General features: G+C 40.1%; 1 protein-coding gene and 1 long non-coding RNA gene across 3 annotated transcripts in view; both read left to right on the top strand.

Annotated features, from left to right (window-relative positions):
- Positions 1 to 26,847, top strand: part of ESRRG (estrogen related receptor gamma) — a 591,615-nt gene that overhangs the window by 30,345 nt on the left and 534,423 nt on the right. The window lies entirely within an intron of this gene.
- Positions 11,170 to 26,847, top strand: part of LOC134758811 (uncharacterized) — a 34,732-nt gene continuing 19,054 nt past the window's right edge. The window contains exon 1 of the long non-coding RNA XR_010134439.1: positions 11,170 to 11,470. This is a non-coding gene — a long non-coding RNA (uncharacterized lncRNA). The remainder of the gene's footprint in view (positions 11,471 to 26,847) is intronic.

Here is a 26,847-nt window from a genome sequence, read left to right as displayed (position 1 = left end):
TTCTCCAAGAAGCTCTGCTTTCTTTGGGTAAGAAATATTATTTGAAGACTACAGTCTAGGTGCTAGGGATGCGCATTGGTACTGGGTTGGTCATTGTTTCTTAACATTTGTAAAGGGTAGAATTGGGGAGACTTATAAAAACTATATAAACTAATAAAATAAACTATATGTAGTTATATACTATAGTTACACTATAGCTTACTTTATTATATAATAACCATGGTTATTATATAGTATATCATAATTATTATATAATAGTAATGTAGTAACTAGTATAGTTCACCTGAGCCTGAGTTCAGGCTCACAGTGCAGTTCAATATGTTCCTCTGTCCCCTGCATTTCTTGTAAATTGGCATCTGAGACTGGATCACACTCAGGTTTGATCCCTGTGGATATATAGTATATTATTATATAGTATACTATAGTTATTCTATAATATGCTATAATTTATTTTGTTTATTCATATATTTTTATTATTTTATAGCTTATAATTTTTATTATTTTATAGTTTTATATTTTACTTATAGTTTTTATTAGTTTATATTATCTTATATTTTATATAGTTTATTATATATTTACATTATAATACCTATAGTTTATTGTATTATGTTTTATGAACTTATGAGTTCTTATTAGTACTCCAATTCAAATTTACTTTTACAGAGTTTTATTTAGCCTCTTCTGCATTACAGTTAGATCGCCTTCCTTCCCAAAATATCTGGACCCTCAAGGACACAGGGAATAATAGAATAATAATATTCTAATAGTAATCATTGTTTTATCACATATTATATGCACAGTAATCTCAGGAGGACAATACTAATACTAGTACTAATGTGGTTAATGAAAACATTACAACAATTTTTTGCATATGGTTGTCCCACCTTCCTTCATTTTTAAATAGTTGTGCTCTATTTACATTGTCAGAGCATAGAGACATCAGATACTCTGCTCTCTGTTAGTCCCCTTTAAACTTAAATCCACAAGTACCTATATACTTAATATTCACTGCCAGTCCTTATGCTGATGTTCTCTCTAATTATTTTGATCATCGGAAGCTCATTCTCAAATATGCTACTCAGAAAGGACTTATGGAAACAATATTCTCTAAGTTCTTGTCCATATTCATAACAATTTGTTTGAGTCCTTCATACTTGCAAGTCAGTTTTGCTGGATATAAAACCCCTTTCTTTTTTCTAGCATATTAAGCAGGCTACTCTATTTTCTTCTAGCCTAAAGCGTTTGCTTTAGAAAGTCTGATGATAGTTTAATTTTCTTTATACTATAAGCCATGTATTCTTTTTGCTCAGAAACTCAGAGGGTTTACTAGAATATGTCTTGCTATTGGTCTTTTTTGGGTCAGTATTTTCAGATATATGGCACAGCTTTTCAATATCATTTCAATTTTTTGTACTTCAGGACATTTTCTTGAATTATAGTTATTAGTATTTGTTCTCTTCCCTTGCTTTTCTTACTTATAATCTCTGGTTATCCATATGTTCAATTTTCTTTGCCTATGTTCATTATTTTTTTTCTCTTAATTCAGTGGTGTCCAATCTTTTGGCTTCCCTGGGCCACGTTGGAAGATTTATCTTGGGCCACACATAAAATACACTAACACTAATGATAGCTGATGGAGCTAAAAACAAACAAACAAAATCTCATAGTGTTTTCAGAAAGTTTATCAATTTGTGTTGGGCCACATTCAAAGTCATTCTAGGCCACATGCGGCCCACAGGCTGTGAGTTGGACAAGCTTGTCTTAAATCCTTTTTATCTCTTTGTTGCTTTCAGAGTTTTCAGTTTTCCTCCTTTTCACCTTTTATATTTATTATTAGATTATCTGTTCTGTTTATTTTTTTCTAGTTTAGTTGACATTTCTGAAGTGAGTTTTTCTTTTATTTATAATCATTTTTTTCAGTCCTGTCTCCCTATTTATGAGCTTTTCTAATCAGATGGTCATGTTCTTTGGTAGTTTATATCATTTCTTAATGTCTTTAAGTTTCTTTTGAAATTATAGGTAACAGCTTTCAGCATGCTTTTATAAGATGCTATTCTGCTCCTTATTCTATTTTGTAATTATAATCACTTTCTATGGGATTTGATCTTGACCTTGATACTATTCCATTTTTCATTTTTATGTGAACTTAATTTTTCTGACATTTTAGAATGAGGTATGATTCAGGAAATCTCACTAACTTCACAGAACTTCCTGTTCATGTGTGTGTAGCATTTTAAAAATATGGTAGATATGGTAGATGCTTCCTGAGATTCCCCGGCTGTTTTCTCCTCAACCACTTTGGTCAAGACTTTCTCTTTCTTTAGACTCTTGTTCCATATGGCTCAAATGTGAAGCCACTCTCAGTAGTTTCTCACTGGTGGGGGCTTACGCTGGAAGGGTGCCAGGTGGCTGCACACTTCATGGGGAGTAAACTGCTCCATCTCCCTCAGTCCTCCTTCCCATGTGCCCCTTGTACTCAGATGGTAAAGAGGATAAAACCCCTCCCAGTGAGAGCTGTTGTTTCACAGTGGCCCATTGAACTTTCCAGTGAGTACTATTAGCTCTTCTGGGTTCTCTTGTTCTCAGGTCCATAGATACCCATTGTTTCCTTCTTCTTCCCACCCAGGTGCTGATTCCATGCAGAATTTCTGGCAGTTGGTGGTTTGCCCCATTAACTGGTATTTTGGGGTTCAAGAGGAAACTTTGTCTCCTAGTTTTGTTTTAAATGTTGTCAGGGATTTGGGGTTTTGTTATCTAGCTGCTCTATTTGTGTAGTAGTCAAAGGATTGAAAAACTATGCTGCCATCATGGCCAGAATCTTTCCAGAATTCCCCCTACCCTCATAGTATTGTAAATTGTGTCCTTTATGTTTGGTAGCATACATCTGAGAAACAGCAGCTCAGGAGAAAGGAATGTAGCCTGGGCCCACAGAAAGGCTTTCTTCTGGACCCCTCAACACAATATCAATGGCACCATGTTCTAGACAACTCAGCCAGTCAGCCCAGAAGTGGAAAAAGTCTTGCATACTTTTGCTTTTGTTTTAGTATAAATTCTTTCCTTTAATAAACATGAGTTTCTATTTATACCCAGACTTCTTCCAGAAATAAATATATGGTGACCTATAAAAATAACCACAAAGACAATAAGTAAAATGTAATTAATAATATCTGGTTGAGTGCATTGGCCAAAGTAGACTAGCTAACAAACACCCTAATCCTTTTGGTGTCTTAAAGTATTTCTCACTTACGCCACAGTCTAACTAATTGCAGGGTTTGGTGAGTAGGCTTTTCTGCTCCAAGTAGTTATTCAGGGACCCAAGGCCACTCCCAAGGGCCTCAGAATTGGAATCACTGGGAGAAAGAGAACATGGAGGATCTCAAGAAAGGATTTTAGGGACCAGAAATGTTAAATATAATTTTCACCCATGTTCCATTGGCCAGAGTTCCATCATGTAGACCTACCTGACAGCAAGGGAAGCTGGGAAGGGCAGTGTAGCTGTGTACCCAAGGAGAAAAGGAGATACGCGGTTTGGTGAGCCTAGGATCTACTATGAAAAGGAAAAGGGACAAGGAAAGAATGAAGGAATATTTTACTAGAAAAGAGAGGGCATTGCAGCCAGAAAAGAATTGTATAGACATCTGGGTGTGGGGAAGAGGACAGTGGATGTGGAAAACTGAAAGAATTTTAGTATAGTTGGAGACTCAGATGATCTGAAAAGGAGACTCTGGTGGCCTCATGTAGTGTAAATGTACCTGAGAGCAATAACTTAGGCATACCCTTAGAATGACCCTGTGTGGCAGACATATCTGAAGAGGGAATCCAGAAGTGGCCAACCTGGAGATTCATTCTTTGTCTATGAGGAACATCTGAGCCCCAGCCTATCCCATGGCTGTACAGGGGGTTGAAGCCCTGGTTTTGGGGTACGTGAAGGTTGCCAGGTGGAGGGCGTTAAGGGGAGGGTGTTAAGTGGAAATGTTATATAAAGTGCATACTGTTTGCAAGTCGTTGCAGTTTTTTTCCTGCCCAACCTGCCACTGGACTGTAGGAAAGTGGATATCTTGTGCAGCTCACTGCCACTGGACTATTTCTGTATATAAGGTGGTTCTCCCGTACAGCCAGCCACCACTGGACTCTCTCCCCTCTATAATTCCCTAATGAAACCCCACATCTTGTTTATTGGCTCTGAGTCTCTTCTTCTACCCCTTGAACCTCATGCTTTCCCTTTGAGGTTAATAGGGGTTCAGCACAACACCTCACCAGAAAGGCCTTGCCTATTGTCTAAGGATTCTAAACCTCATCATGCATGAAAAAAAGGGCTATTGGTGGTTTGTAAGCAAGACACTGACATAATTAGATTTGTGTTTTTGAAAGTTTGTTCTAGCCCCTAACTGTTACCAGCAATGTCCCTTAAATTGCAGAAGCAGCCTATTCTGAACTTTTCCTGATCGCACACCTAGTCATCTAAACCCAGGAAAAACTGAATTCACCTCTGCCTATGCCCATCTAAATCATGCTTACTTGGTAGGCTCCCATTAATGTGCTACAATCACAACCAGAGTCTGCAGTGAGTTCTATAAATTCAGACTGGAAATGTAATTTCAGATCTCACAGGGCCTGTGTTGTTTCAGTGATATTATAATCAATGACCGTAGCTCCCTTTGAAGCTCATAAAGTGACCTCTTTTGACATTGATTTCTCATCTGTTTTTTTTTTTTTGACCTTTCTTCACCTCCTATGTCTCTTTATTTGCTAAGGCATAGTATTTTATTGCCAGGCACCTGAATAATAACCACAGTAGCCATACATTTAGCTTTGTTCAGGTCATTACAACCTAAATAGACACAGTTGTGGCAAGATCTAGTCCCAGGAACTGGTGTTGCAACCTCCTCGAAGGGAGACTGTTTTTCTTCCATTAGAAGATACTGAAATATGCTGTTAAGTAGTCTTTGCTTAGACTAACATCTAGGAAGATTGTCACACATATTTTGTCCTTTCTTTTGAGTCGACCCTCAAATTGAGAAAATCTCAGAAAATGATCCCTATACCAAACCTCACGTGGACATTTCCAAGACGTTTCTGAGTTTTGGTATTAATAAAAGCCCATATGAGTTTAAATAGGAAGGCAAATAAAATGTGCCTCTTACTTAGAGAAGTGTGTGGTTTCTTGAGCATTTATGCTCCCCCACAGTATGACCTTTAGAAGAAAGTATGATCAATAGCCTATTGGGTCATCTCTAATCTGGCTGTCAAGTACAGGAGGGGGAAGTTGAGAGATTTCGATGAAAAACAACTGAAATGGCTAAGTGCAAACTTAGTAGAAAAATACCCATGTTTTGTCAATAGTTTCCAGAAACTTCCTAAGCACCTGATGTACAATGGGCTTTTTCATTGTGGGCATCTGCTGTCTTTGCCTAGCTCAACATTCCAGTGAGGCTTTTTTTTTTTTTTCAGAGCTCAAAACCAAACATGTCAGCAGTAAGCAGCCACCCAGCTTTGTAAAGAACGCCACGGCTGACAACTTCACAGCTGCTGAGGAATTGGCTGAGCCTTTCTTGTAAAGTAGTACCATACACAAGAGCCTTTGTGCCATTGGGACCCACCATGGAGTTCCCAAATGCCCTTACTCCTAGAAAAATGTGCCAACCCCTTCTTCCCATGTTGCCCCCATGTCTGGTGATAATAACCATGACGATAGCCAGCTCTTTGGTGGCTGGCAAAAGAACACAGAGGGACTCTTCTTCTGCACTATCAGGGTAAAAAACAAAACAGCTACCACATTTTAGAAACCAGGCCAATAATTTATTTGTCACGCCATGCAAATTATTTGGAACACAAGAACTCATTTTGGTAACATACAATTTTTTGTATTAATATTTATTCTTGAATCATCTATGGACATCTAATGACTGAAACACAAATGACATAATTTTTCTACAGCATTTTGAGATTTTGTTTTTGCAACCCCATTACAGCAGGCATTTCTTTCTTTCTTTCTTTTTTTTTTTTTTTTTTTTGGCTTTGGGACAGAATCTCACTCTGTTGCCCAGGCTGGAGTGCAGTGTCGCAATCTCGGCTCACTGCAACCTCTATCTCCTAGGTTCAAGTGATTCTCCTGCCTCAGCCCCCTGAGCAGCTGGGATTACAGGCACCTACTACTATGCCTGGCTAATTTTTGTATTTTTAGTAGAAACGGGGTTTCACCATGTCGGCCAGGCTGGTCTCGAACTCCTGACCTTAAGTGATCTATCTGCCTCAGCCTCACAAAGTTCTGGGATTACAGGCATGAGCCACCCTGCCCGGCCTTTTCTTTTTTTCTTTCTGTTTTTTTTTTTTTTAAGATGGGATTTTGCTATGTTGCCTCAGCTGGTATCAAACTTCTAGGCTCAAGCAATCCTTCCACCTCAGCCGCCTAGCTGGGATTACAGGTGTACATCATTGTGCCTGGTAAAGGATATGCAATTTTGATATAACCAAGGAAGAATGAATGAAGGAAGTTGAAAGCAAGGTACCTCTGGATCTCCATATCCATCTTTAGGTGGTCTATTTATTTTCATCAAAGCTCCCATGATATGTAAAGCCCTTTTAGTGATCAAGGGTGACTAGTCCATGGACTCTGGCTGGAAGATGCAAGATTTCTTAACCAGCTGCCCCAGACTGCCTCTGAGAAACCACTTAAGGAATGCCCTGCTGTTGTTAATGATCAACATTAGCCAGATTGCAGTCCTCATTATCCCTCACCCCAATAGGAAGGTAGAAGCCATCCTTTTCTAAAAGTGCTTATTTAGTTATTGACTAGCAGTTGTCCCTTTGGAAGTCTAGCAATGTTCAGTCAAGTCAAGGGAAACCTTTGGTTCTTTTGAAGAACTCTTGGATATTCTGTCAAAGATGTTATTAAATTCCTGGTTCTGAACACCTAGGTCTCTCTTAGATCCTTTTAGAAAGATGGGGAGTGAGACAGAGTAACATTCTAACCTGAATGTAATATGTGGTTACTACTCAAGCTGTAACAAATAATTCACGTGGAGTGATTTACAGATGGAGATTCTTTTGATGTTGATGTGTTTAGTCACTATGAAACCTGCCCCAGCATCTGCTTCAGGCTTGCCCAAAGTGCCTTTGGATATGTGGAGATCATTTTCTGCACCAAATCTTAAAGTTGATCTGTTTTGAATCATCTCAATTCATTCTCTGGCACTTCTGCTGAAGTTGCAGTGACACTTTCTTCATAGTTTTAAAATTCAATCTAAAAATCCAAGGTGTAATTCCATTTTGCATTCTTAGTATGTCTTCCTCTACATCTTGAAATCATTCTGATCGAGTACTTTATCCAAAGTGATTTCTATGCTCTTGCCATTCTTATTTTCACAGAACATTTCTGTATTTTATAAATGGGAAATAGGCTGAGTGTAGTGGCTCGTGCCTGTAATCTGGGCAACTTAGCAGGCTGAGGTGGGAGGATTGCTTGAGCCCAGGAGTTTGAGGTCAGCCTGGGGAACATAGCAAGACCCTGTCTCTAAAATAAATAAATAAATAATTATCTGGGTTTGGTGGTGTGAGCCTGTGGTTTCCAACTACTCAGGAGGCTGAGGGGGGAGGATTGCTCGAGCCCAGGAGTTAGAGGCTGCAGTGAGCTATGATTGTGCTACTGCACTCCAGCCAGGCCATCAGAGTGAGACCCTGTCTTTAAAAAAAAGGAGTATGGGGATGGGAGGGCAGAATAGGACTCCAGATGGGATAAGTTGTTTTGCATATGGCCATTCATCTGTTTAAAAGCATGGTCAGGCCATAACCCAGGTATCTTGTCTCTCGGGCCAACTCCTATTCCATATGGCTCATTTCTCTCTCACCTCTTAATACAGAAAATGGAACAGTGATTGTTTCTGAAACGTAAGTAAAGGATGGCCCATGCCAGTGGGGTGCATTGACTCATCATCATTGCCCTTTTAATTGGAGGCTCCAGCAGATGCAAAGTTATTTGGATGTTGCAGTAACAGCAAAAATAATGTTGGCTTCCTCTCAGTTTTTGCCTGGAGAAGCCCAAGAAGCCTGTTTCTTATAATTAGAAGGTGCGTGTGAACCTGAACAGTAGGACAGAGTCAGTCATTGTAAGCGTTAACTGATTCACCTTTTAGAAGTGACAAGTGAAGAATCAGCCTAAGGTTGCCTGGAGCTTTCTTCAGGATAATACCTAAAGGGAAACCCTCTTAGGTTCAAGCCAAGAATGACCCAGTCTTACAATTCCCCTGGCCCCCACCCCCGCCCCCATTATCCACTCCTTCTGCTCTTATCTCAGAACCACCTGAGGACACGTAACTGCTGACTTCAGCCTTCTGGCCAGTACTAGGCCTTAGATCCTGGATATGAAATAAGGAGGAAAAAAGTCTTTCACAAAACCTTTCTTCCCAATTTCATTTTTCCCTTTGTCAGTCTATATGCATGCCTTAAAAAAGATTCCTCTTTCCACCTTGGAGTCTGTTCTTTTCACTGAGTCCTTCCCACACCTGGCTATTTCTAACCTGAATGGCCAAAGCAATGTTCCTTGACCAGAGCAGTCATCTAAAACAGCACTATTTTTATCATTTGGAGCCCTAGAAGGGTCTTCTAATAGCCCGTACTGACATTCAAGCCCAGGTAACACAGTGAGCTGGGCTATGACTGTCCCCAGACTTACTGAGTATTAGCTTTGTGATTCATTTATTTTGGTGAGAGTCTATCTGCTGTGACCATTTGTAAACAAAAACACTGAGGAAAAGGCAGTGGCTAAGAGAACGGAGATGTGGTCCACATCTCGGTTTGGGTAGTGTATGGCCTGAGCTTTCTCAGTCTACCCTGGAAATTTTGCTCTGTTAATCATAACATCATTCTGAGAGTATTGGCTATTGGAGATTGCCATTTTGTCAGTTGATCCCCAGTCACCTGCCTCTCTGTGTAGTTTCTTATGAACAGGAGGAGAGGCTTGGCTTCTCCACCAATAACCTCCAGGTAAGGCTTCACTCACGTGCAGAATGCCTGGCTCCTCTTGTTCAAACTTGAGTTGTCCCCAAATGACCTAAGACCTCAGATGATAAAGCTGCACAGGTTATGTGGTCTATCCCATCTAATAGAAAATAATGTAGTTTTTCTGGAGAAGGGCTATATTTTATCAAGATCTTTCTCATGTGTAACCTAATTTTTGTTGGACTGCGTCTCATTTTACTACTTCAGCAACTTCTCTGGGCCAAAGAATCCATTAAGCTGTGTTGCCAGAAGTTCTTTTTCACCCCTCCCCCCGCCCCCAGCTCAAATATCTTGGCACATCACTGTAGATGATCCTTGAGGTCCAGGTCAGAGGATCACATAGGTAAGATTGCCTTCTAATAAGGTTCTTTGACATCTCAGTTATTAAATTCCCTTGAATGGGATTCAAACACATCTGACTTACAGTGACGTTTGCTCCTTGTGGATAATGCCATAAATCTTCTGTTGTGAAGTGTTCTCATACTTCTGCTCTTGTTCATAGATGTACTTATTTTGCTTATTCAGAATGATGGCATCTGTGTCTTAGAGCTAAGCCCTTTCCATCCAGTCTTCCCAAATGGGAGCAGAGAAGACCAGCTGCTTTCACTTCACTTTCTGCCCCATTCTGGATCACTTTCTTTTCTTGTGGCCTCTTTCTTCTGGCTGCCAGAAAAGCTGCTGTTGACTTCTCATGAGTGACACTGGCTGGTCTCCCTGGATTGGAACCAATTCTAATGCAGCCTGTGGTGCTTGGAGCTCAGGCTGCAACCATGGGCCAAGGAATTGGGTGGAGGACCTTGCCCAGTGGGGAGATCATGAGTGCCCTACACAGGGCAAGTTCCTACACTCACCTCTAGATCTTCTTGACAGTACCAATGGACACACAAGTTATTCTTTCTTCTTCTCTTCTCTGCTATATGACTGCCTTAGCACCTTCTCAAAACAAATTCAACAGTTTCTCCCCTTGATAGGAATAGTATATCTTCTCTTTTCCAAGAAGCTTTACTACTTTTAGTTATGCTTTGGTCTTCAAAGAGACATGATTCTTGGTTCTGTGAATCTCGTAAGTCAGCAATTACCAAATGATTTCTTGCAGATAGCAATTCTATGAGATGGAGAAAATTGTACCCCAGGCAAATAGGTTTAGGAGACTGTGCTGACTTCATTCTCCTTCTTGGAGATTCACAGTAGCATAGTAAAGGCTCTGAGAACTCCTACACTCAGAAAATTAGTTTGCATAACCAAGAATTTTTCAGAGATGAAAATCCTGGTCAGGAAAGGCTTATCTAAGAAAGAAAGAGCTGAGTTCCAACCTGAATGATGAATAGAATTTGGAGTGAGGGAGGAGCTTTGGAGATAGCATTTTGTGTTGAGAGAATGTTAGCTCGAGAAACTGAGGAGACCATGATGACCAGGGCCCTGGAGTGACAGAGGAGCTAGGCAAGGCAGGAAGTGGTCATGGAGAGGAAAGGAGTGCCTGATTATGAAGGGCTTGTTAGCCACACTGAGGATTTTGGTCACTATCCAATGGGCAAAGGAAGACATGGGAAGCGTTTTCACAACCTGTACTGTATAATTCAATGTGCATTGTCAAAACCCACTGTGGCTACAAGTTGAGAGCAGATAGAGTGGGGCCAGGGTATGTTGCAGAGTTGAAAATTTACTCACACTATGCTCAGACATGTAAAGAAAATGTTGACGTCTTCGTTTTCTCTGGCTACTCTGATTTTCCTTGTAAGTTCTGACTCCAGTGGGTAACAGGGAAATACATTATATCCTAGTCTCTCCAGACACATTTAGTCTCCTTTCCTTTAAAATGGCTCATTTCAGGGAACTTCTGAGTCAAGAGTTATCTACCCAGTTGGAATGCAAGAGCTTCTCGTGCCTGTGGCATTGGTGGAAGGGGGCCTGGTTTCTGCATAGGAGTGTTTGGGTGACTTCTGGGTCCTCACTGCTGCCCTCTGCAGGAATAGCAGCCTCATTGTTGGCCTGGTTGTGCAGCCCTGCCTCCATTTGCAGTTGAACTCTGTAGCTGCTGAACTCAGTGTCTGTTCTATTTCAGTTAGATTGGGGCCTGGCAGTCCCCTCTGCTGCCTCGTTGCACCTGAGCTCTCTCTGACACTATTGCATCATGGCTGTCTGAATTCTGACTCTGTGTTCCATCTGGAATCCAATAGAATACCCTCTACTCTCCACCTCCCAGCCCAAGCCCTCTGTGGCCTCTCTAGCCAGTACTGTCAGCGACTGCCCTTGTCCCTCCACTGAGCACACAGGACCTCCTAGATCCTGCTGTACTACCTTGAAGCCAGAGAGACAACTGGGAAGCTACCCTTATACTTACTCTCTGCTAACTCGTGTTTCCCTTCACCTCTACTCTGGGCTGCTCTAGTTAGGGAGGACCCTGAAAAACAGACTCAAATAGGAAGGAGAGAAAGACTCTTTAGATGCCCGCCTGATCCAGCACTTCAGAGAAGTGAGTTACTACACATATTTCTTGGTCTGCTACAGCTACCTCTGTCCATCTTCTTCTTCTTCCCCGATACCGTGGTCTGGAAATGTGGGCTACTTCTTTTCTCTAGTTCCATTGCATATTCTCTCTCCCTTGGCCTATAGTCAAACACACAATCTAGTATAAAAGCCAGAGCACTTAACTATGGGATTTAGAATTCCTTTTCTCTCTTTGTACAAAGCCTGGCTTTTGAGGCTTCTGTCTAGCTACAGAGATCAAGCAAGTCAGCTTTGAGACTCAAAGCTGAAAAATGTCTTCTTTCTTCATGGTCATTCCCATCTGCTTCCCCCATTGGAACAATGATCATCATGGCCTAGCTGTGAAAATGGATAGGTGCAACAGAATATGATTTAATGCATCTATTTATTATTTCCAAAATATTCTCCCTACTAAAAATAGAAACAAGGTCTCCTGAGAAAGATATTCGTAGCTTGGACTTGAGTGATGACAATGGGGATGGAGGGAAATTAATGGATTAGAAAAATATCTAGAAGGTGGGATTGACAGCATTTGGTGCTTAATTAGATGAGGTGAATTGATTGAATGTGAGAGTCCGAGGTTTCTGGGTTTCATGGATGGATGATAGTGCCATTTACCAAGATGCAAAACACTGGAAAAAGAATTGGTTGGGAGGATTAGCCCAGTTTTGGACATGCCAAATTTGAGGTTCCTATGAGACATCCAAGTGGACATATTTAGTAATCAGTAGGATATACAGATTTATGGCTCAAAACTGGATACTTCTTTAGCAAATCACATCATAATCATAAAGCTGGTAGATGGATATTAAATTAGAAGATGGTAACTAGATTATTCAAATGATAAGTAGTTTGATACAACCACTTCATGGTAGGCACAGGCTTACCATCAAGACCAGATGTTATGTAAGTCTATGGATTAGTATTCCTTCTCCCATGGCATATCCCATGGCTGATCATGCTGCCTCCCTTTTTGAGTAACACATCCTTCACTTACATATGTTAATATATTCAATCAGCTTACAACAAATCTTACCAACTAAGGAATAATTTTGTCTCTTTCCAATGATGTTGCATATCTTCCATTCCCCCCCTTTTTTTATGAGACAGGATCTCACCACTGTTGCTCAAGCTGAGTGCCTGTGGCATAATTATGGCTCATTGCAGCCTAAAATTCCTTGGCATAAGCAATTCTCCTGCCTCAGCCTCCTGAGTAGCTGGGACTACAGGTGCATACCACCACACCTGGCTAATTTTTGATCATTTGTGCAGATGGGGTCTCACTATGTTGCCCAGGCTGGTCTCGAACTCCTGGACTCAAGAGATCCTCCTGCACTGGCCTCCTGAAGTGTTGGGATTACAGGCATGAGCCACCATATCTCCATTCTTATCCCATTCTGTGTGATTCTTAAGATTTTCCTCTCAAAAATCAACTTTATTATTACTTTATGCCCCAAATACTTGCAAAATTCTTGATGAGAGATGAAGCTATAAATGTAGGTAGGAGCTAAATAATTAGAAGATTCTTGAATGTTATCTGAAGGTGGGTAATGGAAAGCCATCAAAGGGTTTTAAGCTAAAGAGTAAACTAATTTAGGTGTCCTTGGCTAACATGTCTTTCTTGATCTAGTGCTAGCAGGTGGATTCATTTGGTCAATCCAACACCTATTTCTTGATCATCTCTTTTGTATAAGGTACTGTGCTAGGTGCTATAGGGATATAAAATTAAAAGTCAGGAAGTATCTCCTGGTATTATGCTAGTATCCATCAGGGGTATAAGTAGAAAAAGTTAGCACTAATTTTAGGTTTTTTATTTTTTGAAAGGAATGAGCAGCATAGGCTCTCAGTGGTTCCTGACATAATTCCTTTTATTGGCGACATGCCTTAACTCTTTTGGGTCACAGTGAGCTGCACGGACATTATGTTTTTTAGCACTGGAAATGCCAACCTACTTGCTCTTATTGTGTTCCTCTTGTCATTTAGCAGAACTATTATTTTCTTCTGCTCCCAAATGGAAAGGCATCTCAATCTATACTAACTATATACTTTGATTTTATTTTTAAATACTTAAAAAATCCTAAAGAAGCAAACACTCCAAAGATTTTTTTGTGAAAATTACATATTTCAAAAGAAACATAGCAGCAAAGGACAGTGTGCCTCTGAGGGAAAGTGCCCAAGGGAGGCTTTCAGGGTTGGATTTTAACATCTCTGACCAGTTGGGTGAAAATTGTTTTGAAGATGTATTACATTCCCTGATCAAATGGAAAGAAAACGACAACTGCCGTCGTATCTAGGAAACGCCTGGTTAACATGGCCAAGAGCCACACGTGCTATCCCACATGGCCTTGCTGTGCAAACCTTCCAATATCCCATCCTTGGCAACTGGGGCAACCTCGTGCCTCCTCACAAAGACCAGCCATCTCAGGAGATCAGGGAAAGCTCAAGACTTCTCATCATTTTCCTTTGGGAGGTCCCAAGGGTAGTTAATGGGTTTACTCTAGCAGGTCCCCCCTTTTCTCCCGCTTTTAATACCCGAGTCAACTCTGCAGATCCTTTCACTTTGAATAGATGAGTCTGGAGATTTTGTGGGGAGACTGTTATGTTAGAAGTTTCTCTTGGATTCACTTCTGGGTTGTGTCAATGGTTTCCTGGTTCCTGAACTTCCTTTGACCTGGTCTTATGGGGTTTTTGTCGTTACAATCCCGCAAGGGTTAATTTTTTTTGGCTGCTTTTAGGGGTTGATGAGAATCCTCCTATATTAATGTGGTTTTTGAAATGACAAATCTCTACATGCACAAAGAGTGCCTTGGATAGTTTTGCATTTGCAAATAAAGCCCTAACAAATGCTCATTTAAAAAAATATATTTCCACAGCTGAGCACATTAAGGCTATATGCTGCATCTTTGTATTCACTTCAATAAACCAGGTGTGCTTCTGGAGATTAGCTATTTTTTATAAAGAATGATTTTAAAATAAATGACAATGGGCTCATTTCTCTTTATGCTGAGGATAACATTAAAGGAAAACTGCCGTGATTAGTTTTAATATCTCAGATAGCTTAATGAGTACTTACTAAAAATGTGAGTGTGTTTGTGTGTGTCTGTGTGTGAGTGCACAAGCATAGAAGGTAGATATATGTGTACACGTGTGCCTGAATAATTTTCTAACATCTTAAGTAATACCTGTCAGGGATTTTAATAACCCAGTACCAGTGAATTATTCTGGTGGCTGTTTTTGCTGAGGCTTTCGGCAGGAAGTCCATTTTCCTGCAGAGCTGGTTTTTTTCTTAAAAAGTGCCAGTCAGAAAATATGAAAATGGACTCAGACTTTATGTGTCATTTATAGTCAACGATTGTGTCCCTCTTTCTAAGTTATCTGGAGCTGCAATTGCCCTTTAGTCTCACTGGTAAGCTGAGTTGGAGGTCAGCATAGGGAGTGAAGGTGTACAGATTAGGTTTGGAATAGTTAGTATGTGAATTACGTTAGGAACCAACAAGAGATGAATTAAAGATTTCCAGGAATGAGTCACATTAATTTAATTTAATATAGAAGAAACTTGCAATGGGATACAATTGTCATTACATGAATCTTCTTAGTACAGCCCTGTAGTTAATGAACACAGTGAGTGTGTACAGATGGCAGGAGGGTCCCCATGGTTGAGAGAATTAGGGAGGCAGGAGAGCCCAAGGTATTAGGGAGGCTAATGTGCAGTGGCTAGTCACAGAGGCCAATCTGGGCAAGGACTTCCATGTAGCCAAAAGGGAGGGTGGTCAGTGGACAGAATGTCAGAATGATCTATTACACATCCTATGGAGGAAGAAGACGTGCCTTGAGCTTCTGCATTTCCAAGTCTGCTACCTACTTCAGTAAACTTGAAAGCCAATTATTGCCTTATTCAATAATTGACTGGGTCTTGAGATTGAGGGTACAATAGTAAAATGATCCACACTTTTTTTTTCTATTTTTATTTGCCTTTGGCTATATTATTCCTATCGGTATCTTTTCTAAAAATTGGAGAAAGGTAAAGTTAAAATCTGGCAGTTTTTTTTTCTTTTCTTCAGAGCTCTGGGTAGTGGTATTAGGGAAGGGATGAGACTGAAGCTGTTGCTAATATGTAGTGAGTTAGTATTAAGGAGGGACCATTATCTATATTTTCTGTAATCCCAGATAACTGACATTTAGCTCTCTATTTTGAGTTCTTAGTTTTTGACTTGTTCCTGTATGGGCACAATCTATATAAAGAACATTAACACTTTTTTTTAGTAATATGACTCAAATTGTTGTTTATATATGTTTTTAAGAGCCAGGATGGGGGTGCAAAAAAATCCCCATTATTCTTTGCCTCTTATCCTGAGAAGTTGGCTCAATGTAAGAGTAATGAAAATAAGTACAAAAGTAGCTAAATTTAAAATTCTGGTTAAGATGATGGCTCTTTAATGAAAGTACTAAGGAATGGTATTGTAAGACCAAAAAGGGCCAACAAGGACGTGTTTCATTTTAGGAAATATAACTGAGAATTTTGGTTAATTAGAGATAAGTTGTGCACTATTCATTTATTATTGATAGGCTTTGAAAATGACACAAACTTTTCAGGTTGAGTCTGGCAATTTTATATTGTTTGTGTAAATGGGAGAGAAAAGCTTCCTCTTTGTAACTGAACCCAGCTTCCTTCTTTCCATTTATGGAAAGCATCTTTGAGGCCCAATTTAGCTGCAGTTGGTGAGGGCAGCTTACTTTGCTGGGTCTAGGATTGGAATGTGGTGTGATAGCCCTACAGATGTATGAAGTTTGTCTTCTTTGCTGAGTTTCTTGATGGATGTCAAGACTTGAGCATCTATACAGAGGTTATTATTAAGTCTTTGTGTGTGTGTTTGTGAATGCTAAGTAATGCTTAATGTTTGGCGTTAAATTTGCACTGGAGCTGGAAGCAAAAGGAAAAATAGGATTTTATGAGAATGCATTTTAACATGTTTTTGAGGTTATAAAGGAAGATATCAGGCCACCGAGTAAAGAGGTGTCATTAATGTCCTGTCCCAGAGAAGACAGTATCATACTATGACAATGGATGAGAATCATGGCTTTCTTCACTAGGAACTAGGAAGCATACCTCATGGCACAGTGGAAATGCTGACAATTAGCAGTTCCCTGGCTGTGTCACCAGAGTTCACCACTCCTTGCCAAATCAGAGCTTACTGGCTGCTTTATTTAAATAGACCCTTTTGGAGAGCTTTTTAATTTTTTTTTTTTTAAAGTGAACAGATCGGGTTTCTAATTTTAGCTCAGACTGTTTATAATTAGAATTAGAAACATCTTCAAAGTTCCTTGTTTACAAACACTTATACTGATACTGTTGGCACGTTTAGAATGGGCCTGTGGGGCAAGGGCAGGGGGGAGTGTGGGGAGCTAGGGACAGGTAGTGGAATTCCTCTGTGTGTTCTCTTACTGCTGCAGGATGTCAGAGCACATGCAGTGTGTGTGTGTGTGTGTGTGTGTGTGTATGTGTGTGTGCATTTTTTCCTTTACTTTCCTCCTAGGTGAGTGCTTCAAGCTGAAACAGCCAACACTCTGTGCCTGAGTCACACTGCAGTGCTCTCCATTCTTGGGAATCAAAGAAATTGGTGGTCAGTTGTTATTTGGGACAAGGTTAGATTTGAAATGCCACCCTAGTGGGAAATTTTAGTGACTCATTTTTAGCAACTCAGGATCTGCATTGGATAAAATGCTTCTCTATTTCCATAATTTCTATATTTATATGTCATTCAGCATACTGTATAGCTGAGTGATTCAAGAAAAACAAATAGAGCTATCCATAATATAAATAATTCTACATTTTATCAAAGCAGAAATACGTATCCATGGTTAGAGCAAGCCCACCTATTAGAGTGATGGGTTCTTTCAAACTGAAATGGAATGCTATCAGGGACCATCAAAAGATGACAGCAGCACAGCCAAATGACAGAGCCCTCACATGGTACTCATGGGTTTCAGATGATACATGCCAGAATGATGTGAACCTACTGGGTGCATTGCTTTGAATATAACCCTACTGGTTTCTTGGGATAAGCATACTTATTCCCTTCAAAGAATCTAAAAAGATATTGCATGCCAAAGCAAGATTTAAAATAAAAAATAAAATTAGAACACATACTCACAGACCAATATCTAATTCTAATTAAAGTGACGATTCTGTAGGAAACTAAGCAGGTGTGGGCTTTAGCTGTGACACTTGAATCTGCCAGCTGGTAGGGTGACAGTCAGATGCCTGTTTACTCTCTGATATCCAAGACCACTTTAATGTTCCAGGGAGGAAACAATAAACAAAAACTATATATACTGGGCTTGTTGTGGTGACTGATTTTTCCAGAGAAGCAAAAGGTGGAAAATGTACTCCTTAAATCTAACTTGGACATAGCTAGCTTCTTTACTGTCATACATGGCATCAATTAGATTAAATGACTATTTTAAGTCTCTACTGAACCTATTTTTTTAAAAAACTATGTAGTATTATTTGTGGATGGATGTATACATATGTGTGTGAGTGTGTTTATAGACATTCTTTCAACTCTTAAAATGTACTACCTTTATACCAACTTGCTATGAATGTTTAAAGGATTTAATGCATTTGCTGTCTTGTATCAGAAGAATGATGGGGGATTAGATGAGGAAAAAGGGCTTTTGGCACAGCTTGCAGGCTGTTATTTTCACCAACTGTGGTGTCAGCTATGATCTTTTTACAGTGTTTCTGACTATGGGGCCTCTTAGCTAGAGATCCCTGGGTCTCTGTGATTTCGTGTTTTTTTATGAAAAAGATGAGAATATTTTTTCATGCTTAGTTTAAAATTCTCTACACCCACTCTGTGGAGAATTTTAAACTAAGATTGGGGAGCAGGAAAGGAACTGAACTAAATGTAAAAGATTATCTGAGCTGTTGAGGGTTCCCAATGTAAAAAAGGAGTAACTGAATATACTATAGGGCAATGAGATATATTGCCAGAAACTGCAAATCAAACTCAGAATTCCCTGTGTTGATGTAATTGATCTGGTATGTATTTCCTTTAGGTCCAGGAAATTTCTGGCCCTCCATCTGTGTTGAGTGGAGTAGTAGGCCAAATAGTATCTACTGAGGTCCACTGTGTAGCTAGCATAAGTACAAAGAGTAGGATTTGGAGACAAATTGGTTTGGTTTGAGTCTCAACCCAAATTTTTGCTAATAGTGTGTTATTGGGCAAATTACTGAACCTCCCTAATTCAGTTTTCTCATAATCAAAACAAATAAGCTCATAGGATTTTTGGAAGTGTAAAGGTGTACTAGCAATGTGAAGATATTTCACAGGATAGGAAAAAAAATTTTAATAGAAAAATCTTGAAATATTTCAAAGCTAAAACAGTCATCAGCATAAAAAAAGTTTTTGATTGCTAACTTATTGCTGAAAAAGCTTAACTAAAGCAATAGCTTTACTTACTATATCCTGAAGTAACAAAATGAATAGTTTGAAGAGAACTATGAAATTCTAGTCTAAGGGCAGGTGATGTAGAAAAAAAGGGGGATATTTTTCTCTCTGTGGAGGCTGGGTTCAAGGCATCCTCTTAATTGCCTTCTTCATTGTACTGTAGACAGGGAGACAAGGCAATGACTTCCTTAACTTTCTCAGCAAAGCCACAGAACAGACAGAATTTGAACTCACCAGCCTAGTGACTCTTTTCTTCCATGACCAGTCCAAATACTTATTTTCTTACCGTCTAAATAACCCATTTTGCAATCACCAGCCTGAAATTTAAAAAAATGTATAGCAACATAGTTTTTATGAACCAGAAGATTTAAGAACATGAGGGCAATTAGGGATGTTGTGTGAGATATCACTGCGTTAAAATAATTTAGCCATTGTTGCCATTCCTCACCTTACACACACTCTCTGTATCATTCTCACCCTGCTCTTGTGTGTGGTGTGTGTTCATGTGCGTGTAGGAGAGGGGTGTTTATCTTTATTTCCATGTGTTTCCATGGAGCCTAACCTACAAACCTTAAGACAGAGTGGATGCAGTTATGTTGATTACTTTGTGACTGTGTATAGAATACTACAATTTGGGAGGCACTGGGATGGGGTGGAAAAAACAAAAGCCAGTCTTCAAATTGTAGGAGGATGAACAGAACATAATGAGATACAAACAATTTGAAAACATATCAAAAGGTTGTAAAAACAAATACAAGTAATTGGTAGGGTAAAGCCTTAATTTAAGTGCTTTAAAGGAAACTTATAATGGATTTAGTGAATGAAGTGGTTTGGCCCTGCGTGCTCACCCAAATCTTATCTTGTGGCTCCCATGGTTCCCACATATTATGGGAAGGAGCTAGTGGGAGATGATTGAATCATGGGGGCAGGTCTTTCCCATGCTGTTCTTGTGATAGTGAGTGGGTCTCACGAGAGCTGATGGTTTTGAAAATGGGAGTTTCTCTGCACAAGCTCTTTCTTTGCCTGCTGCCATCCACATAAGATGTGACTTGCTCCTCCTTGCCTTATGCCATGATTGTGAGGCCTCCACACTTACATGTGGAACTGTAAGTCTAATAAACCTCTTTGTTTTGTAAATTGCCCAGTCTCGGGTACATATTTATCAGCAGCATGAAAACGCACTAATACAGTAAATTGGTACCAGGAGTGGGGTGTTGCTGAAAATATACCTGAAAATGTGGAAGAGACTTTGGAACTGGGTAACACACAGAGGTTCGAACAGTTTGGAGGGCTCAGAGGAAGACAGGAAAATGTGGGAAAGTTTGGAACTTCCTGGAGACTTGTTGAATGGTTTTGACAAAAATGCTGATGGTGATATCAACAATAAGGTCCAGGCTGAGGTGGTCTCAGATGGAAATGAGGAACTCAATGGGAACTGGAGCAAACGTGACTCTTTTTCTGTTTTAGCAAAGAGACTGGCAACATTTTGTCCCTGCCCTAGAAATTTGTGGAACTTTGAACTTGAGAGAGATGATTTAGGATATTTGGCAGAAGACATTTCTAAGCAGCAAAGCATTCAACAGGTGACTTACTTGCTGTTAAAGGCATTCAGTTTTAAAAGGGAAATGGAGGATAAAAGTTCAGAAAATTTGCTGCCTGACAATGTGATAGAAAAGAAAATCCCATTTTCTGGGGAGAAACTTAAGCCAGCTGCAGAAATTTGCATAAGTAACAAGGAACTGAATGTTAATCCCCAGGACAATGGGGACAATGTCTCCAGTGCAGGTCAGAGGTCTTCATGGAAGCCCCTCCCATCACAGGTCCAGAGTCCTGGAAAGAAAAGATGGCTTCCTGGCCTGAGCCTAGGGAACCCCCTGCTCTATGCAGCGTAGGGACTTGGTACCCTGTGTTCCAGCTGCTCCAGCCCTGGCTAAAAGGGACCAAGGTACAGCTTGGGCTGTTGCTTCAAAGGGTGGAAACCCCAAACCTTGGCAGGTTCCATGGGGATTACAATTTGAGATGAGATTTGGGTGGGGACACAGAGCCAAACCATATCACTGTCATTTCACAATCCATCTATCCTGGGATAGAGTGATCATGGAATTCAAGATAGAGTCACAGTTTAACTGTAAGGAGCTAATGGTGTTGAGATTGTGGGTGCACAAAAGTCAATAATTGAGGTTTGAGAACCTCCACCTAGATTTCATAGGAGGTATGGAAACGCCTGGATGCCCAGGCAGAAGTTTGCTGCAGGGGCAGGGCCCTCACGGAGAACCTCTGCTAGGGCAATGACAAAGGAAATGTAGGATTGGAGGCCCCACACAGAGTCTCTTCTGGGGCACTGCCTAATGGAGCAGTGAGAAGAGGGCCACCATCCTCCAGGCCTCAGAATAGTGGATACACCAACAGCTTGTACCTTGCACCTGGAAAAGCCAGAGACACTCAATGCCAGCCTGTGAAAGCAGCCTGGAGGGAGGCTGTACCCTGCAAAGCCATAGGGGCAGAGCTGCCCAAGACTATGAGAACCCCCCTTTTGCATCAGCATGACCTGGATGTGAGACAGGGAGTCAAAGGAGATCATTTTGGAGCTTTAAGATTTGACTGCCCCACTGGATTTCGGACTTGCATGGGGCCTGTTGCTCCTTCGTTTTGGCTAATTTCTCCCATTTGGAATGGCTGTATTTACCCAATGCCTGTACCCCTATTGTATCTAGGAAGTAACTAATTTGCTTTTGATTTTACAGGCTCTTGGTGGAAGGGACTTGCTTTGTCTCAGATAAGACTTTGGACTGTGGACTTTTGAGTTAATGCCTAAGTGAGTTGAGACTTTGGGGGACCATTGGGATGGCATGATTGGTTTTGAAATGTGAAAATATGAGATTTGGGAGGGGCTGGGGTGGAATAATGTGACTTGGCTGTGTCCCCACCCAAATCTCATCTTGTGGCTCCCATGGTTCCCATGTGAGAGGGACTCAGTAGGAGATGATTGAATCATGGGTTTGGGTCTTTCCTGTGCTGTTCTTCTGATGGTGAGTGGGTCTCATGTGATCTGATGGTTTTGAAAATGAGAGTTTCTCTGTGCAAGCTCTTTCTTTGCTGCCATCCACGTAAGATGTGACTTGCTCCTCCTTGCCCTCCACCATAATTGTGAAACCTCCCCTGCCATGTGGAACTGTAAGTCCATAAACCTCTTTGTTTTATAAATTGCCCAGTTTCCACTATGTCTTTCATCAGCAGCATAAAAACAGACTAATACAGTGAAATAAGAAAAAATATGAAACATTTGGAGTAGTGCAAATAGTCTTCTCTTAAACAAAGGAGGGAAGGGATAAATATCTACCTTATCTTGGTATTAGAGAGGAATCTCAGATCAGGGGTAAAAAGGAAAACTGAATATTTGTTATCAGGGAGCAGGATCAGGCTCCCTGAGACATTTGTCAGTCCTTTACCATTTGTGCAGAACAAACTCAGCCTTGTGGTCCACAGGAAGCAGCTTGGAAGTGATTCCTCTGGCCTGGGAGGAGAGATTCTTCTCTAGTGGTCATCTCCCAACTTGGGCATGACTGAGGAGAGCTAAAAAGGAATGAGGTCAGTACCAGCTTGAGGGAAGTGTCACGCTGCTGACTGATTGGCTGGTTTCCATCGCCTATACTCTTTTTTTTTTCTTTTCTTTCTTTTCTTTTCTTCTTTTTTTTTTTACTTTTAAGTTCAGGGGTACAAGTACAAGTTTGTTACATAGGTAAAATTGTGTCATGGAGGTTTGTTGTACAAATTGTTTCATCACCCAGGTATTAAGTCTAGTATTCATTAGTTACTTTTCCTGGTCCTTTTCCTCCTCCCAACCTCCACCCTCCAATAGGCCCCAGTGTGTGTTGTTCTCCTCTATGTGTCCATGTGTTCTAATCATTTAGCTCCCACTTGTAAGTGAGAATATGCAGCATTTGGTTTTCTGTTCCTGCATTAGTTTGCTAAGGAGAATGGCTGCCAGCTCCATCCATGTTTTTGCAAAGGACATGATCTTGGACCTTTTTATGGCTGCATAGTATTCCATGATGTATATGTACCACCGTTTTCTTTATGCAGTCTACCATTGATGGGCATTTAGGTTGATTCCATGTCTTTGCTATGGTGAATGGTGTTGCAATGAACATACACATGAATGTATCTTTATAAATAGAACAATATATATTCCTTTGGGTATATACCAAGTAATGGGATTGCTGGGTCGAATAGTATTTTTGTCTTTAGGACTTTGAGAAATCACCACACTGTCTTCCACAATGGCTGAACTAATTTACACTCTTACCAACAGTGTATAAGCATTTCCTTTTCTCCACAGCCTCACTAGCATCTGTTATTTTTTGACTTTTTAATAATACCCATTCTGACTGGCTTGAGATAATAGTATCCCATTGTGGCTCTGATTTGCATTTTTCTAATCAGTGAAGTTGAGCTTTTCTTCCTATGATTGTTGGCTGCATATATGTCTTCTTTTGAGAAATGTCTGTTCATGTCCTTTGTCCATTTTTTAAATTAGGTTGGTTTTCTCTTCTTGTAAATTTGTTTAAGTTTCTTACATATGCTGGATATTAGACCTTTGTTGAATGTATAATCTGCAAAAATTTTCTCTCATTCTGTAAGTTGTCTGTTTACTCTGTTGATAGTTTCTATTGCCACATCATCCATACTCTTATTAATGGGGAAGGACACTGGGCAGAGGCATAGATATGACTTGGGCTAATATTGGAATCCTAAGTCTCCTTAAAACTCTGACAAGTTATTTAGACTTCCTTTGGAATGGTTCTGCCTCCAGCTCCTGATTTTTTTTTTTTTCACGGAATCCCTAGAGTTTTTACTTTATTAAAGTTTTTGACTTTTGTATTAAACCAAAACATCCTATTAAATATTGCAGGGCCTAGTAACTTTTTTTTCTGTTTATAGCTCACTTCTGTGGCCAGACACATTTGGAAGGGGCTGGATTTGTGGAGAAGATTGTCTAGGGGAGAAAACTGTCTGAAATTTAGTAAAAAAAAAAACAGGCCTTCTTTGACATTGGCAATATTGAGTAACCTTGGTCTCATTCCTCAATTTCTGAGATCTTATGTACCCACTAGGACTAGCAGCAACAACAACAACTATTCTTTACTGAGACACCAGGTTGGTACTTGGCTCAGCACTTTTTTTTTTTTTTTTTTTTTTTTTTTTGTGACAGAGTCTCGCTAGGCTGCCCAGGCTGGTCTCGAACTCCTGGCCTCAAGTGAGCCTCCTACCTCTACCTCCCAAAGCACTAGGATTTCAGGTGTGAGCCACTGCACCAGGCTTCTCAGCACTTTTTATACATCATCTGTTTAATTCTCACATCAATCCTAATGAGGTAGATATTATTACTCCTACTTCAACAATGATGAAACTCAGGCCAAGTCCTGTAAGGAAATCTGGCCAAGGTCACACCACTAATCCACTAAGATGTGAACTCTGGACTAGCCTGCTCTATCTTGTTCTCCATCAGCAAGGGGGATTTGACATTTAATTAGAAGTCTTTTTTAAAGCCTTGTTAAAAATAAAGTAACATATAGATACCTAGAAGGCGTTATTTTCCATGTTTTTCCATACAATGCAGGAAATCCTGGGTCTTGACCCTCTAATTTATGGTGTAATATTTCATTATGGATTACTTGCCCACCATTCGTCTGTGTTATTACAATTATCATTAGGCACAGAATGTACCTGGTGTTACGTATCGTGCACTGCAGCCTGGTCCCTGTCCTCCTGGACCTCTGAACAGGATGCAAGAGGAGCAGGAGCGTGGACCAACACTGCCCTACCTGCTCCCATGCTTTGGGTTTGCTCCTATCTTTGCTTATCTGTATTAAAAAGATTTTGCAGGACAAAGTTGGCTTTTGTCTGATGGGAAGCAGTGATTGCCCTAGTGGTTTAGATGTCAGTACCCTGGATGACAGAGCAATGTGATTAATTGTTTTGTGGCCAGAGTGAAGCTTGCTGCAGAAGGCCAGGTCCACCAGTGGTTCTCAGAACTACACTGAATTGGGAAGAAAATCCTCCGGGCCTATCAGAGCTAGACCCAGGAGTGGCAGCATTTCAGACAGACCATCGGGGACCAAAAATTTTCAAAAGAACGTGTCTCAAACTGTCAAACTCTAACAGTTGTCAGAATACCTTGCTTGAAATAAGTGCAGCCTAAAAATGTGGCTATATGGGTACAAAAGATATTTACCATTTTTATTTATGTAGGAGCCAAAGAGATCCCTTTCTACAGCAAGCCGTTTTATCCCTGGATGCTTTAAAATGTAATTCAAGTTGCAAAATCTCATAGACACTATTATTTTCAGTAAATGCCTATTAAATTATAGATTATTGAGGATCTATTATATGTAAATAACTGTTTTGTAGGTCCTATTGTATAAAATCAAGCCATAGCTAGATGAAAGAACTTGTCTGGCTCTTCAGAATGATACTAACATTCAGGATGATTGTTGTTTATAGTGAAGGGCAGTCAAAAATCAAGCCAGTTCTGGATATTCAGATAAGTGCAGTGTTTCAGAAACTGAGCTCTGGAGATGGAAGCCTTGGCTCCAATCTCAGTGCCATTCCCTAGTAACTGCATAGCTTTAACGAAGGTATTTAAACTCTTTAAGTATGGAGTTCACATCTGTGAAATAACAGTGTTTCCTTCCTCATAAGCTTACTATGAACATTAAATAAGACCCTATATGAACTGCCTACTCCAAAGAACCCACTCAAGCTACTTTAGCTATTATTATTCACAGCAGAGGGTTACTAGGTCAAATTAAGCTAACTGCTAACTATGCCTCTTAATTACTTGAAACTAAGGTATTTGGATTTCTATGGCTTTTTGAAAACAGCTTGATTGAGATACAATGTACATGCCATACATCTCTCCCTTTTAAAGAATACAATTTCATGGCTTCTAGTATATTCAGAGTTGTATAACCATCACCACAATCTGATTTTAGAATATTTCACATCTTTTTTGGGCTTAATAAATTAATGTCTTAAAAAAAAGACATCCAAACATTAATCATTTACAAAATCTCCAAAGCGTGACTTTGACATAAAAGGAGTTCAGAAGTTAGGAGGGAGAATTTCAATAATGTGGAGGAACTCAAAATATCTTCAATATTCAGAGACCATCTCTACTGTATGAACTCACAGGGGTGGAGAGGCGTCAGTGATAGTTAAGGTAGGAAATGGCCTCTGAGACTTGTGGGTTTAGCATAGGTGGAACTGGGTACTGCACAAAAAGGGGACAGGTGCTTCTGCAAAGAGGAGAAGGGCTAGGATACAGCAGAACTTTTTGTCTTTCAGTGTCTTCCCTCTGTCCTGGGCATCGGCCACTACATTTCCCTTAGCAAACTCCACTCTGGGCAAAGCCCTTGCTGAGGACTTGACACAGCACTCAGCCATTGCTAATGAGGTTTCAGGGGTGACTTTCTAATATAAATAAAGGATTATAGGTGCACCCCCTTTTAATCTCCCCCTCCCCTTCCATAAGCCTTAGTCATGGGTTGCTGCAGGCACATGGCCACAGGGGATGGTCTATGCCTAAGGCTATCAGTGGAGATAGCTATTTAAGAGGTTTTACTTTTACATGTGAGCAGCCAAATTGTGCATGTAACAATGGGGACCAATTATTGCACAATAGAGCATCCCCGATGAAACACAGAGAGTGTGTGTTTAATATGCAGTGAATGACACCATCTTTTCCTAAACAATGAGAATATTTTCATAGCATTTGGGAGATGGAGAATTCCATTCTTGAAGTTTCAATTGTTTGTGAAACTGATATGTACTATCATTTCATCCACAGTTTTCAAAACAATCACCCCCAAATAATGAAACAGATAATAAAATATCTCCATTAGGTTTATAT

This window comes from Gorilla gorilla, chromosome 1 (assembly GCF_029281585.2).
Source record: "Gorilla gorilla gorilla isolate KB3781 chromosome 1, NHGRI_mGorGor1-v2.1_pri, whole genome shotgun sequence".
Classification (NCBI taxonomy): Eukaryota; Metazoa; Chordata; class Mammalia; order Primates; family Hominidae; genus Gorilla; species Gorilla gorilla.
Note: the sequence above shows the minus strand (reverse complement) of the source record. Positions and strands in the feature narration are given on the sequence as shown.